Here is a 22,345-nt window from a genome sequence, read left to right on the forward strand (position 1 = left end):
GCTCTGCTGTACTGTATACACCAGCCATTATATGCAGAGCTCTGCTGTACTGTATACACCAGCCATTATACACTGAGCTCTGCTGTACTGTATACACCAGCCATTATATACTGAGCTCTGCTGTACTGTATATACCAGCCATTATACACTGAGCTCTGCTGTACTGTATACACCAGCCATTATATACAGGGCTCTGCTGTACTGTATACACCAGCCATTATATACTGAGCTCTGCTGTACTATATACACCAGCCATTATATACTGAGCTCGGCTGTACTGTATACACCAGCCATTATACACTGAGCTCTGCTGTACTGTATACACCAGCCATTATATACTGAGCTCTGCTGTACTGTATACACCAGCCATTATATACTGAGCTCTGCTGTACTATATACACCAGCCATTATATACTGAGCTCTGCTATACTGTATACACCAGCCATTATATACAGAGCTCTGCTATACTGTATACACCAGCCATTATATACAGAGCTCTGCTGTACTGTATACACCAGCCATTATATACAGAGCTCTGCTGTACTGTATACACCAGCCATTATATACAGAGCTCTGCTGTACTGTATACACCAGCCATTATATACTGAGCTCGGCTGTACTGTATACACCAGCCATTATACACTGAGCTCTGCTGTACTGTATACACCAGCCATTATATGCAGAGCTCTGCTGTACTGTATACACCAGCCATTATATACTGAGCTCTGCTGTACTGTATACACCCGCCATTATATACTGAGCTCTGCTGTACTGTATACACCAGCCATTATATACTGAGCTCTGCTGTACTGTATACACCAGCCATTATATACTGAGCTCTGCTGTACTGTATACACCCGCTATTATATACAGAGCTCTACTGTACTGTATACACCAGCCATTATACACTGAGCTCTGCTGTACTGTATACACCAGCCATTATATACTGAGCTCTGCTGTACTGTATACACCAGCCATTATATACTGAGCTCTGCTGTACTGTATAGACCAGCCATTATATACTGAGCTCTGCTGTACTGTATACACCAGCCATTATATACTGAGCTCTGCTGTACTGTATACACCAGCCATTATATACTGAGCTCTGCTGTACTGTATACACCAGCCATTATATACTGAGCTCTGCTGTACTGTATACACCAGCCATTATATGCAGAGCTCTGCTGTACTGTATACACCAGCCATTATATACAGAGCTCTGCTGTACTATATACACCAGCCATTATATACAGAGCTCTGCTGTACTGTATACACCAGCCATTATATGCAGAGCTCTGCTGTACTGTATACACCAGTCATTATATACTGAGCTCTGCTGTATTGTATACACCAGCCATTATATACAGAGCTCAGCTGTACTGTATACACCAGCCACTATATACTGAGCTCTGCTGTACTGTATAGACCAGCCATTATATACAGAGCTCTGCTGTACTGTATACACCAGCCATTATATACTGAGCTCTGCTGTACTGTATACACCAGCCATTATATACAGGGCTCTGCTGTACTGTATACACCAGCCATTATATACAGAGCTCAGCTGTACTGTATACACCAGCCACTATATACTGAGCTCTGCTGTACTGTATATACCAGCCATTATACACTGAGCTCTGCTGTACTGTATACACCAGCCATTATATACAGGGCTCTGCTGTACTGTATAGACCAGCCATTATATACAGAGCTCTGCTGTACTGTATACACCAGCCACTATATACTGAGCTCTGCTGTACTGTATACACCAGCCATTATATACTGAGCTCTGCTGTACTGTATACACCAGCCATTATATACAGGGCTCTGCTGTACTGTGTACACCAGCCATTATTTACAGAGCTCTGCTGTACTGTATACACCAGCCATTATATACAGAGCTCTGCTGTACTGTATACACCAGCCATTATATACAGAGCTCTGCTGTACTGTATACACCAGCCATTATATACTGAGCTCTGCTGTACTGTGTACACCAGGCATTATATACAGAGCTCTGCTGTACTGTATACACCAGCCATTATACACTGAGCTCTGCTGTACTATATACACCAGCCATTATATACAGAGCTCTGCTGTACTGTATACACCAGCCATTATACACTGAGCTCTGCTGTACTATATACACCAGCCATTATATACAGAGCTCTGCTGTACTGTATACACCAGCCATTATATACAGAGCTCTGCTGTACTGTATACATCAGCCATTATATACTGAGCTCTGCTGTACTGTATACACCAGCCATTATATACTGAGCTCTGCTGTACTGTATACACCAGCCATTGTATACTGAGCTCCGCTGTACTGTGTACACCAGCCATTATATACAGGGCTCTGCTGTACTGTATACACCAGTCATTATATACTGAGCTCTGCTGTACTGTATACACCAGCCATTATATACTGAGCTCTGCTGTACTGTATACACCAGCCATTATATTCTGAGCTCTGCTGTACTGTATACACCAGCCAATATATACTGAGCTCTGCTGTACTGTATACACCATACATTATATACAGGGCTCTGCTGTACTGTATACACCAGTCATTATATACTGAGCTCTGCTGTACTGTATACACCAGCCATTATATACTGAGCTCTGCTGTACTGTATACACCAGCCATCATATACTGAGCTCTGCTGTACTATATACACCAGCCATTATATACAGGGCTCTGCTGTACTGTATACACCAGCCATTATATACTGAGCTCTGCTGTACTGTATAGACCAGCCATTATATACAGAGCTCTGCTGTACTGTATACACCAGCCATTATATACAGGGCTCTGCTGTACTGTATACACCAGCCATTATATACTGAGCTCTGCTGTACTGTATACACCAGCCACTATATACTGAGCTCTGCTGTACTGTATACACCAGCCATTATATACAGAGCTCTGCTGTACTGTATACACCAGCCATTATATACTGAGCTCTGCTGTACTGTATACACCAGCCATTATATACAGGGCTCTGCTGTACTGTATACACCAGCCATTATATACAGAGCTCTGCTGTACTATATACACCAGCCATTATATACAGAGCTCTGCTGTACTGTATACACCAGCCATTATATGCAGAGCTCTGCTGTACTGTATACACCAGTCATTATATACTGAGCTCTGCTGTATTGTATACACCAGCCATTATATACAGAGCTCAGCTGTACTGTATACACCAGCCACTATATACTGAGCTCTGCTGTACTGTATAGACCAGCCATTATATACAGAGCTCTGCTGTACTGTATACACCAGTCATTATATACTGAGCTCTGCTGTACTGTATACACCAGCCATTATATACAGGGCTCTGCTGTACTGTATACACCAGCTATTATATACAGAGCTCAGCTGTACTGTATACACCAGCCACTATATACTGAGCTCTGCTGTACTGTATATACCAGCCATTATACACTGAGCTCTACTGTACTGTATACACCAGCCATTATATACAGGGCTCTGCTGTACTGTATAGACCAGCCATTATATACAGAGCTCTGCTGTACTGTATACACCAGCCACTATATACTGAGCTCTGCTGTACTGTATACACCAGCCATTATATACTGAGCTCTGCTGTACTGTATACACCAGCCATTATATACAGGGCTCTGCTGTACTGTGTACACCAGCCATTATTTACAGAGCTCTGCTGTACTGTATACACCAGCCATTATATACAGAGCTCTGCTGTACTGTATACACCAGCCATTATATACAGAGCTCTGCTGTACTGTATACACCAGCCATTATATACTGAGCTCTGCTGTACTGTGTACACCAGGCATTATATACAGAGCTCTGCTGTACTGTATACACCAGCCATTATACACTGAGCTCTGCTGTACTATATACACCAGCCATTATATACAGAGCTCTGCTGTACTGTATACACCAGCCATTATACACTGAGCTCTGCTGTACTATATACACCAGCCATTATATACAGAGCTCTGCTGTACTGTATACACCAGCCATTATATACAGAGCTCTGCTGTACTGTATACATCAGCCATTATATACTGAGCTCTGCTGTACTGTATACACCAGCCATTATATACTGAGCTCTGCTGTACTGTATACACCAGCCATTGTATACTGAGCTCCGCTGTACTGTGTACACCAGCCATTATATACAGGGCTCTGCTGTACTGTATACACCAGTCATTATATACTGAGCTCTGCTGTACTGTATACACCAGCCATTATATACTGAGCTCTGCTGTACTGTATACACCAGCCATTATATTCTGAGCTCTGCTGTACTGTATACACCAGCCAATATATACTGAGCTCTGCTGTACTGTATACACCATACATTATATACAGGGCTCTGCTGTACTGTATACACCAGTCATTATATACTGAGCTCTGCTGTACTGTATACACCAGCCATTATATACTGAGCTCTGCTGTACTGTATACACCAGCCATCATATACTGAGCTCTGCTGTACTATATACACCAGCCATTATATACAGGGCTCTGCTGTACTGTATACACCAGCCATTATATACTGAGCTCTGCTGTACTGTATAGACCAGCCATTATATACAGAGCTCTGCTGTACTGTATACACCAGCCATTATATACAGGGCTCTGCTGTACTGTATACACCAGCCATTATATACTGAGCTCTGCTGTACTGTATACACCAGCCACTATATACTGAGCTCTGCTGTACTGTATACACCAGCCATTATATACAGAGCTCTGCTGTACTGTATACACCAGCCATTATATACTGAGCTCTGCTGTACTGTATACACCAGCCATTATATACAGGGCTCTGCTGTACTGTATACACCAGTCATTATATACTGAGCTCTGCTGTACTGTATACACCAGCCATTATATACTGAGCTCTGCTGTACTGTATACACCAGTCATTATATACTGAGCTTTGCTGTACTGTATACACCAGCCATTATATACTGAGCTCTGCTGTACTATATACACCAGTCATTATATACTGAGCTCTGCTGTACTGTATACACCAGTCATTATATACTGAGCTCTGCTGTACTGTATACACCAGCCATTATATGCAGAGCTCTGCTGTACTGTATAGGCCAGCCATTATATACAGAGCTCTGCTGTACTGTATACACCAGCCATTATATACAGAGCTCTGCTGTACTGTATACACCAGCCATTATATACAGAGCTCTGCTGTACTGTATACACCAGCCATTATACACTGAGCTCTGCTGTACTATATACACCAGCCATTATATACAGAGCTCTGCTGTACTGTATACACCAGCCATTATATGCAGAGCTCTGCTGTACTGTATACACCAGCCATTATATACTGAGCTCTGCTGTACTGTATACACCAGCCATTATATGCAGAGCTCTGCTGTACTGTATACACCAGTCATTATATACAGAGCTCTGCTGTACTGTATACACCAGCCATTATATACAGAGCTCAGCTGTACTGTATAGGCCAGCCATTATATACAGGGCTCTGCTGTACTGTATACACCAGTCATTATATACTGAGCTCTGCTGTACTGTATACACCAGCCATTATATACTGAGCTCTGCTGTACTGTATACACCAGCCATTATATACTGAGCTCTGCTGTACTGTATACACCCGCCATTATACACTGAGCTCTGCTGTACTATATACACCAGCCAATATATACAGAGCTCTACTGTACTGTATACACCAGCCATTATATACTGAGCTCTGCTGTACTGTATAGACCAGCCATTATATACAGAGCTCTGCTGTACTGTATACACCAGCCATTATACACTGAGCTCTGCTGTACTGTATACACCAGCCATTATACACTGAGCTCTGCTGTACTATATACACCAGCCATTATATACAGAGCTCTACTGTACTGTATACACCAGCCATTATATACTGAGCTCTGCTGTACTGTATAGACCAGCCATTATATACAGAGCTCTGCTGTACTGTATACACCAGCCATTATACACTGAGCTCTGCTGTACTGTATACACCAGCCATTATATACAGGGCTCTGCTGTACTGTATACACCAGCCATTATATACTGAGCTCTGCTGTACTATATACACCAGCCATTATATACTGAGCTCGGCTGTACTGTATACACCAGCCATTATACACTGAGCTCTGCTGTACTGTATACACCAGCCATTATACACTGAGCTCTGCTGTACTGTATACACCAGCCATTATATACTGAGCTCTGCTGTACTATATACACCAGCCATTATATACAGAGCTCTGCTGTACTGTATACACCAGCCATTATATGCAGAGCTCTGCTGTACTGTATACACCAGTCATTATATACTGAGCTCTGCTGTACTGTATACACCAGCCATTATATACAGAGCTCAGCTGTACTGTATACACCAGCCACTATATACTGAGCTCTGCTGTACTGTGTACACCCGCCATTATATACAGAGCTCTGCTGTACTATATACACCAGCCATTATACACTGAGCTCTGCTGTACTGTATACACCAGCCATTATATACTGAGCTCTGCTGTACTGTATACACCAGCCATTATATACTGAGCTCTGCTGTACTGTATACACCAGCCATTATATACTGAGCTCTGCTGTACTATATACACCAGCCATTATATACAGAGCTCTGCTGTACTGTATACACCAGCCATTATATGCAGAGCTCTGCTGTACTGTATACACCAGTCATTATATACTGAGCTCTGCTGTACTGTATACACCAGCCATTATATACAGAGCTCAGCTGTACTGTATACACCAGCCACTATATACTGAGCTCTGCTGTACTGTATATACCAGCCATTATACACTGAGCTCTGCTGTACTGTATACACCAGCCATTATATACAGGGCTCTGCTGTACTGTATAGACCAGCCATTATATACAGAGCTCTGCTGTACTGTATACACCAGCCATTATATTCTGAGCTCTGCTGTACTGTATACACCAGCCATTATATACAGGGCTCTGCTGTACTGTATACACCAGCCATTATATACAGAGCTCAGCTGTACTGTATACACCAGCCACTATATACTGAGCTCTGCTGTACTGTATATACCAGCCATTATACACTGAGCTCTGCTGTACTGTATACACCAGCCATTATATACAGGGCTCTGCTGTACTGTATACACCAGCCATTATATACAGAGCTCTGCTGTACTGTATACACCAGCCATTATATACTGAGCTCTGCTGTACTGTATACACCAGCCATTATATACAGAGCTCTGCTGTACTGTATAGGCCAGCCATTATATACTGAGCTCTGCTGTACTGTGTACACCAGCCATTATATACAGAGCTCTGCTGTACTGTATACACCAGCCATTATACACTGAGCTCTGCTGTACTATATACACCAGCCATTATATACAGAGCTCTGCTGTACTGTATACACCAGCCATTATACACTGAGCTCTGCTGTACTATATACACCAGCCATTATATACAGAGCTCTGCTGTACTGTATACACCAGCCATTATATACAGAGCTCTGCTGTACTGTATACACCAGCCATTATATACTGAGCTCTGCTGTACTGTATACACCAGCCATTATATACTGAGCTCTGCTGTACTGTATACACCAGCCATTATATACTGAGCTCCGCTGTACTGTGTACACCAGCCATTATATACAGGGCTCTGCTGTACTGTATACACCAGTCATTATATACTGAGCTCTGCTGTACTGTATACACCAGCCATTATATACTGAGCTCTGCTGTACTGTATACACCAGCCATTATATACTGAGCTCTGCTGTACTGTATACACCAGCCATTATATACTGAGCTCTGCTGTACTGTATACACCAGCCATTATATACAGGGCTCTGCTGTACTGTATACACCAGTCATTATATACTGAGCTCTGCTGTACTGTATACACCAGCCATTATATACTGAGCTCTGCTGTACTGTATACACCAGCCATTATATACAGGGCTCTGCTGTACTATATACACCAGCCATTATATACTGAGCTCTGCTGTACTGTATACACCAGCCATTATATACTGAGCTCTGCTGTACTGTATACACCAGCCATTATATACAGGGCTCTGCTGTACTATATACACCAGCCATTATATACAGGGCTCTGCTGTACTGTATACACCAGCCATTATATACTGAGCTCTGCTGTACTGTATAGACCAGCCATTATATACTGAGCTCTGCTGTACTGTATAGACCAGCCATCATATACTGAGCTCTGCTGTACTATATACACCAGCCATTATATACAGGGCTCTGCTGTACTGTATACACCAGCCATTATATACTGAGCTCTGCTGTACTATATACACCAGCCATTATACACTGAGCTCTGCTGTACTGTATACACCAGCCATTATATACTGAGCTCTGCTGTACTGTATACACCAGCCATTATATACTGAGCTCTGCTGTACTGTATAGACCAGCCATTATATACTGAGCTCTGCTGTACTGTATACACCAGCCATTATATACTGAGCTCTGCTGTACTGTATACACCAGCCATTATATACTGAGCTCTGCTGTACTGTATACACCAGCCATTATATACTGAGCTCTGCTGTACTATATACACCAGCCATTATATACAGAGCTCTGCTGTACTGTATACACCAGCCATTATATGCAGAGCTCTGCTGTACTGTATACACCAGTCATTATATACTGAGCTCTGCTGTACTGTATACACCAGCCATTATATACAGAGCTCAGCTGTACTGTATACACCAGCCACTATATACTGAGCTCTGCTGTACTGTATACACCAGCCATTATATACAGGGCTCTGCTGTACTGTATAGACCAGCCATTATATACAGAGCTCTGCTGTACTGTATACACCAGCCATTATATACTGAGCTCTGCTGTACTGTATACACCAGCCATTATATACAGGGCTCTGCTGTACTGTATACACCAGCCATTATATACAGAGCTCAGCTGTACTGTATACACCAGCCACTATATACTGAGCTCTGCTGTACTGTATATACCAGCCATTATACACTGAGCTCTGCTGTACTGTATACACCAGCCATTATATACAGGGCTCTGCTGTACTGTATAGACCAGCCATTATATACAGAGCTCTGCTGTACTGTATACACCAGCCACTATATACTGAGCTCTGCTGTACTGTATACACCAGCCATTATATACTGAGCTCTGCTGTACTGTATACACCAGCCATTATATACAGGGCTCTGCTGTACTGTATACACCAGTCATTATATACTGAGCTCTGCTATACTGTATACACCAGCCATTATATACAGAGCTCTGCTGTACTGTATACACCAGCCATTATATACAGAGCTCTGCTGTACTGTATACACCAGCCATTATATACAGAGCTCTGCTGTACTGTATACACCAGCCATTATATACTGAGCTCTGCTGTACTGTGTACACCAGCCATTATATACAGAGCTCTGCTGTACTGTATACACCAGCCATTATACACTGAGCTCTGCTGTACTATATACACCAGCCATTATATACAGGGCTCTGCTGTACTGTATACACCAGCCATTATATACAGAGCTCTGCTGTACTGTATACATCAGCCATTATATACTGAGCTCTGCTGTACTGTATACACCAGCCATTATATACTGAGCTCTGCTGTACTGTATACACCAGCCATTATATACAGAGCTCTGCTGTACTGTATACATCAGCCATTATATACTGAGCTCTGCTGTACTGTATACACCAGCCATTATATACTGAGCTCTGCTGTACTGTATACATCAGCCATTATATACTGAGCTCTGCTGTACTGTATACACCAGCCATTATATACAGAGCTCTGCTGTACTGTATACACCAGCCATTATACACTGAGCTCTGCTGTACTATATACACCAGCCATTATATACAGAGCTCTGCTGTACTGTATACACCAGCCATTATATACAGAGCTCTGCTGTACTGTATACATCAGCCATTATATACTGAGCTCTGCTGTACTGTATACACCAGCCATTATATACTGAGCTCTGCTGTACTGTATACACCAGCCATTATATACTGAGCTCCGCTGTACTGTGTACACCAGCCATTATATACAGGGCTCTGCTGTACTGTATACACCAGTCATTATATACTGAGCTCTGCTGTACTGTATACACCAGCCATTATATACTGAGCTCTGCTGTACTATATACACCAGCCATTATATACAGGGCTCTGCTGTACTGTATAGGCCAGCCATTATATACAGAGCTCTGCTGTACTGTATACACCAGCCATTATATACTGAGCTCTGCTGTACTGTATAGACCAGCCATTATATACAGAGCTCTGCTGTACTGTATACACCAGCCATTATATACAGGGCTCTGCTGTACTGTATACACCAGCCATTATATACTGAGCTCTGCTGTACTGTATACACCAGCCACTATATACTGAGCTCTGCTGTACTGTATACACCAGCCATTATATACAGAGCTCTGCTGTACTGTATACACCAGCCATTATATACTGAGCTCTGCTGTACTGTATACACCAGCCATTATATACAGGGCTCTGCTGTACTGTATACACCAGTCATTATATACTGAGCTCTGCTGTACTGTATACACCAGCCATTATATACTGAGCTCTGCTGTACTGTATACACCAGTCATTATATACTGAGCTCTGCTGTACTGTATACACCAGCCATTATATACTGAGCTTTGCTGTACTGTATACACCAGCCATTATATACTGAGCTCTGCTGTACTATATACACCAGTCATTATATACTGAGCTCTGCTGTACTGTATACACCAGTCATTATATACTGAGCTCTGCTGTACTGTATACACCAGCCATTATATGCAGAGCTCTGCTGTACTGTATAGGCCAGCCATTATATACAGAGCTCTGCTGTACTGTATACACCAGCCATTATATACAGAGCTCTGCTGTACTGTATACACCAGCCATTATATACAGAGCTCTGCTGTACTGTATACACCAGCCATTATACACTGAGCTCTGCTGTACTATATACACCAGCCATTATATACAGAGCTCTGCTGTACTGTATACACCAGCCATTATATACTGAGCTCTGCTGTACTGTATACACCAGTCATTATATACTGAGCTCTGCTGTACTGTATACACCAGCCATTATATGCAGAGCTCTGCTGTACTGTATACACCAGCCATTATATACTGAGCTCTGCTGTACTGTATACACCAGCCATTATATGCAGAGCTCTGCTGTACTGTATACACCAGTCATTATATACAGAGCTCTGCTGTACTGTATACACCAGCCATTATATACAGAGCTCAGCTGTACTGTATAGGCCAGCCATTATATACAGGGCTCTGCTGTACTGTATACACCAGCCATTATATACTGAGCTCTGCTGTACTGTATACACCCGCCATTATACACTGAGCTCTGCTGTACTATATACACCAGCCAATATATACAGAGCTCTGCTGTACTGTATACACCAGCCACTATATACTGAGCTCTGCTGTACTGTATATACCAGCCATTATACACTGAGCTCTGCTGTACTGTATACACCAGCCATTATATACAGGGCTCTGCTGTACTGTATACACCAGCCATTATATACAGAGCTCTGCTGTACTGTATACACCAGCCATTATATACTGAGCTCGGCTGTACTGTATACACCAGCCATTATATACTGAGCTCTGCTGTACTGTATACACCAGCCATTATATACTGAGCTCTGCTGTAATGTATAGACCAGCCATTATATACAGAGCTCTGCTGTACTGTATACACCAGCCATTATATACTGAGCTCTGCTGTAATGTATAGACCAGCCATTATACACTGAGCTCTGCTGTACTGTATACACCAGCCATTATATACTGAGCTCTGCTGTAATGTATAGACCAGCCATTATATACAGAGCTCTGCTGTACTGTATACACCAGCCATTATACACTGAGCTCTGCTGTACTGTATACACCAGCCATTATACACTGAGCTCTGCTGTACTATATAAACCAGCCATTATATACAGAGCTCTACTGTACTGTATACACCAGCCATTATATACTGAGCTCTGCTGTACTGTATAGACCAGCCATTATATACAGAGCTCTGCTGTACTGTATACACCAGCCATTATACACTGAGCTCTGCTGTACTGTATACACCAGCCATTATATACAGGGCTCTGCTGTACTGTATACACCAGCCATTATATACTGAGCTCTGCTGTACTATATACACCAGCCATTATATACTGAGCTCGGCTGTACTGTATACACCAGCCATTATACACTGAGCTCTGCTGTACTGTATACACCAGCCATTATATACTGAGCTCTGCTGTACTGTATACACCAGCCATTATATACTGAGCTCTGCTGTACTATATACACCAGCCATTATATACTGAGCTCTGCTATACTGTATACACCAGCCATTATATACAGAGCTCTGCTATACTGTATACACCAGCCATTATATACAGAGCTCTGCTGTACTGTATACACCAGCCATTATATACTGAGCTCTGCTGTACTATATACACCAGCCATTATATACTGAGCTCGGCTGTACTGTATACACCAGCCATTATACACTGAGCTCTGCTGTACTGTATACACCCGCCATTATATACTGAGCTCTGCTGTACTGTATACACCAGCCATTATATACTGAGCTCTGCTGTACTGTATACACCCGCCATTATATACTGAGCTCTGCTGTACTGTATACACCAGCCATTATACACTGAGCTCTGCTGTACTGTATACACCCGCCATTATATACTGAGCTCTGCTGTACTGTATACACCAGCCATTATATACTGAGCTCTGCTGTACTGTATACACCAGCCATTATATACTGAGCTCTGTTGTACTGTATACACCCGCCATTATATACAGAGCTCTGCTGTACTATATACACCAGCCATTATACACTGAGCTCTGCTGTACTGTATACACCAGCCATTATATACTGAGCTCTGCTGTACTGTATACACCAGCCATTATATACTGAGCTCTGCTGTACTGTATAGACCAGCCATTATATACTGAGCTCTGCTGTACTGTATACACCAGCCATTATATACTGAGCTCTGCTGTACTGTATACACCAGCCATTATATACTGAGCTCTGCTGTACTATATACACCAGCCATTATATACAGAGCTCTGCTGTACTGTATACACCAGCCATTATATGCAGAGCTCTGCTGTACTGTATACACCAGTCATTATATACTGAGCTCTGCTGTACTGTATACACCAGCCATTATATACAGAGCTCAGCTGTACTGTATACACCAGCCACTATATACTGAGCTCTGCTGTACTGTATATACCAGCCATTATACACTGAGCTCTGCTGTACTGTATACACCAGCCATTATATACAGGGCTCTGCTGTACTGTATAGACCAGCCATTATATACAGAGCTCTGCTGTACTGTATACACCAGCCATTATATTCTGAGCTCTGCTGTACTGTATACACCAGCCATTATATACAGGGCTCTGCTGTACTGTATACACCAGCCATTATATACAGAGCTCAGCTGTACTGTATACACCAGCCACTATATACTGAGCTCTGCTGTACTGTATATACCAGCCATTATACACTGAGCTCTGCTGTACTGTATACACCAGCCATTATATACAGGGCTCTGCTGTACTGTATACACCAGCCATTATATACAGAGCTCTGCTGTACTGTATACACCAGCCATTATATACTGAGCTCTGCTGTACTGTATACACCAGCCATTATATACAGAGCTCTGCTGTACTGTATACACCAGCCATTATATACTGAGCTCTGCTGTACTGTGTACACCAGCCATTATATACAGAGCTCTGCTGTACTGTATACACCAGCCATTATACACTGAGCTCTGCTGTACTATATACACCAGCCATTATATACAGAGCTCTGCTGTACTGTATACACCAGCCATTATACACTGAGCTCTGCTGTACTATATACACCAGCCATTATATACAGAGCTCTGCTGTACTGTATACACCAGCCATTATATACAGAGCTCTGCTGTACTGTATACACCAGCCATTATATACTGAGCTCTGCTGTACTGTATACACCAGCCATTATATACTGAGCTCTGCTGTACTGTATACACCAGCCATTATATACTGAGCTCCGCTGTACTGTGTACACCAGCCATTATATACAGGGCTCTGCTGTACTGTATACACCAGTCATTATATACTGAGCTCTGCTGTACTGTATACACCAGCCATTATATACTGAGCTCTGCTGTACTGTATACACCAGCCATTATATACTGAGCTCTGCTGTACTGTATACACCAGCCATTATATACTGAGCTCTGCTGTACTGTATACACCAGCCATTATATACAGGGCTCTGCTGTACTGTATACACCAGTCATTATATACTGAGCTCTGCTGTACTGTATACACCAGCCATTATATACTGAGCTCTGCTGTACTGTATACACCAGCCATTATATACAGGGCTCTGCTGTACTATATACACCAGCCATTATATACTGAGCTCTGCTGTACTGTATACACCAGCCATTATATACTGAGCTCTGCTGTACTGTATACACCAGCCATTATATACAGGGCTCTGCTGTACTATATACACCAGCCATTATATACAGGGCTCTGCTGTACTGTATACACCAGCCATTATATACTGAGCTCTGCTGTACTGTATACACCAGCCATTATATACTGAGCTCTGCTGTACTGTATAGACCAGCCATCATATACTGAGCTCTGCTGTACTATATACACCAGCCATTATATACAGGGCTCTGCTGTACTGTATACACCAGCCATTATATACTGAGCTCTGCTGTACTGTATAGACCAGCCATTATATACAGAGCTCTGCTGTACTGTATACACCAGCCATTATATACAGGGCTCTGCTGTACTGTATACACCAGCCATTATATACTGAGCTCTGCTGTACTGTATACACCAGCCATTATACACTGAGCTCTGCTGTACTGTATACACCAGCCATTATATACTGAGCTCTGCTGTACTGTATACACCAGCCATTATATACTGAGCTCTGCTGTACTGTATACACCAGCCATTATATACTGAGCTCTGCTGTACTGTATACACCAGTCATTATATACTGAGCTCTGCTGTACTGTATACACCAGCCATTATATACTGAGCTCTGCTGTACTATATACACCAGTCATTATATACTGAGCTCTGCTGTACTGTATACACCAGCCATTATATACAGAGCTCTGCTGTACTGTATACACCAGTCATTATATACTGAGCTCTGCTGTACTGTATACACCAGCCATTATATACTGAGCTCTGCTGTACTATATACACCAGTCATTATATACTGAGCTCTGCTGTACTGTATACACCAGCCATTATATACAGAGCTCTGCTGTACTGTATACACCAGCCATTATATACAGAGCTCTGCTGTACTGTATACACCAGTCATTATATACTGAGCTCTGCTGTACTGTATACACCAGCCATTATATACTGAGCTCTGCTGTACTGTATACACCAGCCATTATATACTGAGCTCTGCTGTACTGTGTACACCAGCCATTATATACAGGGCTCTGCTGTACTGTATACACCAGTCATTATATACAGAGCTCTGCTGTACTATATACACCAGCCATTATATACTGAGCTCTGCTGTACTGTATACACCAGCCATTATATACAGGGCTCTGCTGTACTGTATACACCAGTCATTATATACTGAGCTCTGCTGTACTGTATACACCAGCCATTATATACTGAGCTCTGCTGTACTGTATACACCAGCCATTATATACTGAGCTCTGCTGTACTGTATACACCAGTCATTATATACTGAGCTCTGCTGTACTGTATACACCAGCCATTATATACTGAGCTCTGCTGTACTATATACACCAGCCATTATATACTGAGCTCGGCTGTACTGTATACACCAGCCATTATACACTGAGCTCTGCTGTACTGTATACACCAGCCATTATATACTGAGCTCTGCTGTACTGTATACACCAGCCATTATATACTGAGCTCTGCTGTACTATATACACCAGCCATTATATACTGAGCTCTGCTATACTGTATACACCAGCCATTATATACAGAGCTCTGCTATACTGTATACACCAGCCATTATATACAGAGCTCTGCTGTACTGTATACACCAGCCATTATATACTGAGCTCTGCTGTACTATATACACCAGCCATTATATACTGAGCTCGGCTGTACTGTATACACCAGCCATTATACACTGAGCTCTGCTGTACTGTATACACCCGCCATTATATACTGAGCTCTGCTGTACTGTATACACCAGCCATTATATACTGAGCTCTGCTGTACTGTATACACCAGCCATTATATACTGAGCTCTGTTGTACTGTATACACCCGCCATTATATACAGAGCTCTGCTGTACTATATACACCAGCCATTATACACTGAGCTCTGCTGTACTGTATACACCAGCCATTATATACTGAGCTCTGCTGTACTGTATACACCAGCCATTATATACTGAGCTCTGCTGTACTGTATAGACCAGCCATTATATACTGAGCTCTGCTGTACTGTATACACCAGCCATTATATACTGAGCTCTGCTGTACTGTATACACCAGCCATTATATACTGAGCTCTGCTGTACTATATACACCAGCCATTATATACAGAGCTCTGCTGTACTGTATACACCAGCCATTATATGCAGAGCTCTGCTGTACTGTATACACCAGTCATTATATACTGAGCTCTGCTGTACTGTATACACCAGCCATTATATACAGAGCTCAGCTGTACTGTATACACCAGCCACTATATACTGAGCTCTGCTGTACTGTATATACCAGCCATTATACACTGAGCTCTGCTGTACTGTATACACCAGCCATTATATACAGGGCTCTGCTGTACTGTATAGACCAGCCATTATATACAGAGCTCTGCTGTACTGTATACACCAGCCATTATATTCTGAGCTCTGCTGTACTGTATACACCAGCCATTATATACAGGGCTCTGCTGTACTGTATACACCAGCCATTATATACAGAGCTCAGCTGTACTGTATACACCAGCCACTATATACTGAGCTCTGCTGTACTGTATATACCAGCCATTATACACTGAGCTCTGCTGTACTGTATACACCAGCCATTATATACAGGGCTCTGCTGTACTGTATACACCAGCCATTATATACAGAGCTCTGCTGTACTGTATACACCAGCCATTATATACTGAGCTCTGCTGTACTGTATACACCAGCCATTATATACAGAGCTCTGCTGTACTGTATACACCAGCCATTATATACTGAGCTCTGCTGTACTGTGTACACCAGCCATTATATACAGAGCTCTGCTGTACTGTATACACCAGCCATTATACACTGAGCTCTGCTGTACTATATACACCAGCCATTATATACAGAGCTCTGCTGTACTGTATACACCAGCCATTATACACTGAGCTCTGCTGTACTATATACACCAGCCATTATATACAGAGCTCTGCTGTACTGTATACACCAGCCATTATATACAGAGCTCTGCTGTACTGTATACACCAGCCATTATATACTGAGCTCTGCTGTACTGTATACACCAGCCATTATATACTGAGCTCTGCTGTACTGTATACACCAGCCATTATATACTGAGCTCCGCTGTACTGTGTACACCAGCCATTATATACAGGGCTCTGCTGTACTGTATACACCAGTCATTATATACTGAGCTCTGCTGTACTGTATACACCAGCCATTATATACTGAGCTCTGCTGTACTGTATACACCAGCCATTATATACTGAGCTCTGCTGTACTGTATACACCAGCCATTATATACTGAGCTCTGCTGTACTGTATACACCAGCCATTATATACAGGGCTCTGCTGTACTGTATACACCAGTCATTATATACTGAGCTCTGCTGTACTGTATACACCAGCCATTATATACTGAGCTCTGCTGTACTGTATACACCAGCCATTATATACAGGGCTCTGCTGTACTATATACACCAGCCATTATATACTGAGCTCTGCTGTACTGTATACACCAGCCATTATATACTGAGCTCTGCTGTACTGTATACACCAGCCATTATATACAGGGCTCTGCTGTACTATATACACCAGCCATTATATACAGGGCTCTGCTGTACTGTATACACCAGCCATTATATACTGAGCTCTGCTGTACTGTATACACCAGCCATTATATACTGAGCTCTGCTGTACTGTATAGACCAGCCATCATATACTGAGCTCTGCTGTACTATATACACCAGCCATTATATACAGGGCTCTGCTGTACTGTATACACCAGCCATTATATACTGAGCTCTGCTGTACTGTATAGACCAGCCATTACATACAGAGCTCTGCTGTACTGTATACACCAGCCATTATATACAGGGCTCTGCTGTACTGTATACACCAGCCATTATATACTGAGCTCTGCTGTACTGTATACACCAGCCATTATACACTGAGCTCTGCTGTACTGTATACACCAGCCATTATATACTGAGCTCTGCTGTACTGTATACACCAGTCATTATATACTGAGCTCTGCTGTACTGTATACACCAGCCATTATATACTGAGCTCTGCTGTACTGTATACACCAGTCATTATATACTGAGCTCTGCTGTACTGTATACACCAGCCATTATATACTGAGCTCTGCTGTACTATATACACCAGTCATTATATACTGAGCTCTGCTGTACTGTATACACCAGCCATTATATACAGAGCTCTGCTGTACTGTATACACCAGTCATTATATACTGAGCTCTGCTGTACTGTATACACCAGCCATTATATACTGAGCTCTGCTGTACTATATACACCAGTCATTATATACTGAGCTCTGCTGTACTGTATACACCAGCCATTATATACAGAGCTCTGCTGTACTGTATACACCAGCCATTATATACAGAGCTCTGCTGTACTGTATACACCAGTCATTATATACTGAGCTCTGCTGTACTGTATACACCAGCCATTATATACTGAGCTCTGCTGTACTGTATACACCAGCCATTATATACTGAGCTCTGCTGTACTGTGTACACCAGCCATTATATACAGGGCTCTGCTGTACTGTATACACCAGTCATTATATACAGAGCTCTGCTGTACTATATACACCAGCCATTATATACTGAGCTCTGCTGTACTGTATACACCAGCCATTATATACAGGGCTCTGCTGTACTGTATACACCAGTCATTATATACTGAGCTCTGCTGTACTGTATACACCAGCCATTATATACTGAGCTCTGCTGTACTGTATACACCAGCCATTATATACTGAGCTCTGCTGTACTGTATACACCAGTCATTATATACTGAGCTCTGCTGTACTGTATACACCAGCCATTATATACTGAGCTCTGCTGTACTGTATACACCAGTCATTATATACTGAGCTCTGCTGTACTGTATACACCAGCCATTATATACTGAGCTCTGCTGTACTATATACACCAGTCATTATATACTGAGCTCTGCTGTACTGTATACACCAGCCATTATATACAGAGCTCTGCTGTACTGTATACACCAGCCATTATATACAGAGCTCTGCTGTACTGTATACACCAGCCATTATATACTGAGCTCTGCTGTACTGTATACACCAGCCATTATATACAGGGCTCTGCTGTACTGTATACACCAGTCATTATATACTGAGCTCTGCTGTACTGTATACACCAGCCATTATACACTGAGCTCTGCTGTACTGTATACACCAGCCATTATATACTGAGCTCTGCTGTACTGTATACACCAGCCATTATATACAGGGCTCTGCTGTACTGTATACACCAGTCATTATATACTGAGCTCTGCTGTACTGTATACACCAGCCATTATATACTGAGCTCTGCTGTACTGTATACACCAGCCATTATATACTGAGCTCTGCTGTACTGTATACACCAGCCATTATACACTGAGCTCTGCTGTACTGTATACACCAGCCACTATATACTGAGCTCTGCTGTACTGTATAGGCCAGCCATTATATACAGAGCTCTGCTGTACTGTATAGACCAGCCATTATATACTGAGCTCTGCTGTACTGTATAGACCAGCCATTATATACTGAGCTCTGCTGTACTGTATAGACCAGCCATTATATACTGAGCTCTGCTGTACTGTATAGGCCAGCCATTATATACTGAGCTCTGCTGTACTGTATACACCAGCCATTATATACTGAGCTCTGCTGTACTGTATACACCAGCCATTATATACTGAGCTCTGCTGTACTGTATACACCAGCCATTATATACTGAGCTCTGCTGTACTGTATACACCAGCCATTATATACTGAGCTCTGCTGTACTGTATACACCAGTCATGATATACAGAGCTCTGCTGTACTGTATACACCAGCCATTATATACTGAGCTCTGCTGTACTGTATACACCAGCCATTATATACAGAGCTCTGCTGTACTATATACCCCAGCCATTATATACTGAGCTCTGCTGTACTGTATACACCAGCCATTATATACTGAGCTCTGCTGTACTGTATAGGCCAGCCATTATATACTGAGCTCTGCTGTACTATATACACCAGCCATTATATGCAGAGCTCTACTGTACTGTATAGACCAGCCATTATATACTGAGCTCTGCTGTACTGTATACACCAGCCATTATATACTGAGCTCTGCTGTACTATATACACCAGCCATTATATACTGAGCTCTGCTGTACTGTATACACCAGCCATTATATACTGAGCTCTGCTGTACTGTATACACCAGCCATTATATGCAGAGCTCTGCTGTACTGTATACACCAGTCATTATATACTGAGCTCTGCTGTACTGTATACACCAGCCATTATATACAGAGCTCTGCTGTACTGTATACACCAGCCATTATATACTGAGCTCTGCTGTACTATATACACCAGCCATTATATACTGAGCTCTGCTGTACTGTATAGACCAGCCATTATATACTGAGCTCTGCTGTACTGTATACACCAGCCATTATATGCAGAGCTCTGCTGTACTGTATACACCAGTCATTATATACTGAGCTCTGCTGTACTGTATACACCAGCCATTATATACAGAGCTCTGCTGTACTGTATACACCAGCCATTATATACTGAGCTCTGCTGTACTGTATACACCAGCCATTATATACAGAGCTCTGCTGTACTGTATACACCAGCCATTATATACAGGGCTCTGCTGTACTGTATACACCAGCCATTATATACTGAGCTCTGCTGTACTGTATACACCAGCCATTATATACAGAGCTCTGCTGTACTGTATACACCAGCCATTATATACTGAGCTCTGCTGTACTGTATACACCAGCCATTATATACTGAGCTCTGCTGTACTATATACACCAGCCATTATATACTGAGCTCTGCTATACTGTATACACCAGCCATTATATACAGAGCTCTGCTATACTGTATACACCAGCCATTATATACTGAGCTCTGCTGTACTGTATACACCAGCCATTATATGCAGAGCTCTGCTGTACTGTATACACCAGTCATTATATACTGAGCTCTGCTGTACTGTATACACCAGCCATTATATACAGGGCTCTGCTGTACTGTATACACCAGCCATTATATACTGAGCTCTGCTGTACTGTATACACCAGCCATTATATACAGGGCTCTGCTGTACTGTATACACCAGCCATTATATACTGAGCTCTGCTGTACTGTATACACCAGCCATTATATACTGAGCTCTGCTGTACTATATACACCAGCCATTATATACTGAGCTCTGCTATACTGTATACACCAGCCATTATATACAGAGCTCTGCTATACTGTATACACCAGCCATTATATACTGAGCTCTGCTGTACTGTATACACCAGCCATTATATACTGAGCTCTGCTGTACTGTATACACCAGCCATTATATACTGAGCTCTGCTGTACTGTATAGACCAGCCATTATATACTGAGCTCTGCTGTACTGTATAGGCCAGCCATTATATACTGAGCTCTGCTGTACTGTATAGGCCAGCCATTATATACTGAGCTCTGCTGTACTGTATACACCAGCCATTATATACTGAGCTCTGCTGTACTATATACACCAGCCATTATATACTGAGCTCTGCTGTACTATATACACCAGCCATTATATACTGAGCTCTGCTGTACTGTATAGGCCAGCCATTATATACTGAGCTCTGCTGTACTGTATAGACCAGCCATTATATACTGAGCTCTGCTGTACTGTATAGGCCAGCCATTATATACTGAG

At 42.3% G+C, this 22,345-nt stretch overlaps 1 protein-coding gene across 2 annotated transcripts in view; it reads right to left on the reverse strand.

The window, feature by feature from the left end:
* Positions 1-22,345, reverse strand: part of ENGASE (endo-beta-N-acetylglucosaminidase) — an 85,923-nt gene that overhangs the window by 27,782 nt on the left and 35,796 nt on the right. The window lies entirely within an intron of this gene.

The sequence above is a fragment of the Leptodactylus fuscus genome, unplaced genomic scaffold (assembly GCF_031893055.1).
Source record: "Leptodactylus fuscus isolate aLepFus1 unplaced genomic scaffold, aLepFus1.hap2 HAP2_SCAFFOLD_56, whole genome shotgun sequence".
NCBI classification, from domain to species: Eukaryota; Metazoa; Chordata; class Amphibia; order Anura; family Leptodactylidae; genus Leptodactylus; species Leptodactylus fuscus.